The sequence below is a fragment of the Meleagris gallopavo genome, chromosome 1 (assembly GCF_000146605.3).
Source record: "Meleagris gallopavo isolate NT-WF06-2002-E0010 breed Aviagen turkey brand Nicholas breeding stock chromosome 1, Turkey_5.1, whole genome shotgun sequence".
Classification (NCBI taxonomy): domain Eukaryota; kingdom Metazoa; phylum Chordata; class Aves; order Galliformes; family Phasianidae; genus Meleagris; species Meleagris gallopavo.
In genome coordinates, this window is record NC_015011.2 from 76,341,683 (window position 1) to 76,342,967 (window position 1,285).

Genomic DNA, 1,285 nt, shown 5'->3' on the forward strand with positions numbered 1-1,285 from the left:
AAACACCTAAATCACAGAGGCAAGGCTTATAATGAAGCGCATTACGTTTGGCTAAACCAGGCACATACAACCCGCACCATTCCGGATGCTTGTGGCCCAGCTCAGCTCGCACTGCGGACCGCGCCCCCTGCTGCCCCATCATCATGGCAGCAGCTCTGCCGTGGCAAGCGGCCCAGCCCGACTTTGAGACGTGGGGAGTGAAGTGCAGTGCTGAAAAGTAATATGGTACTGTGCTTCATTTGCAAGGAAATCGCGTCAGTTTTCATAGAATACAATTCGAGAAAATATTACATTTAGAAACATGAACCGGAAAAACATCTTGGCTCAACAAAGTCTTTTTTAAAAAATCACACCTCAAAAAGACTCTGTTATAAAAACTAGTTAGGTGACAGCAAATCTGATTGCAAAAACAGAAACAAACAAACAAACAAACAAACACATAACTATTTCCTTATGGTGAGTTTGTTAAACAATGTATGGAAAGTACAACAGGTGTAATGTGTCCTGATAAAAACAAAACAAAAACAAACAGATTTTTTCTAGAATCAGTTTGTCTAACCAGAGTACAGCCAGGTACACTGAGGGGGGGAAAAAAAGAAAAAAAAGGAAAATCTATTGAAAGAAAGAATTGGAGACTAAAGCTTTTCCAAATTTTATGCTTCGGCATATCTTGTATAGCTACTTGATGGTGCTGTGGTAATGATTGGTGAAAAAGAGAGATTTATAAAATTAATAGAAGATGATGCAGTTAGCACTGGGAGCTCATGCTTGATGAAATATCACTGCATCTGACATCAGGAAAATTTATGTCCAAAAGCTTTAACAATGGATAATGTCATGCAAATAGTCATCAAAGCTGTGAATTTCACAAAGTCAAAGGAATGGAATCATCACCAACTCTAAGTGTTCCTTAAAAGTATGGATTCTGATTTTGGTTAAGGTGGTTAAGTCAGTATACAATGCTAGAAAAAACTATGCAAAGTGACATCAAGTCCTTTATGAAACCAAAAGGAAAATTGGTGCCAGAATGTGAAGATTAAAAATAGCTTACAGATTTAGCATTTCTGGTAGATTTGACTGCATTTAAATGAGTTAAACAAGAGTCTTCAAGGTGAAAATCACCTTATCTGTGCTATATTTCAGACAGTAACAGCATTTGAAATTAAGTAATGGCAAGCTCAAGTTATGGCAAACAATTTCATGCATTGGCTAAACACACTCCTGCAAACAGTGAAAAATACATAGCCGTGCTTTCCACTTTGATAAAGAAATTTGAGAATAGATT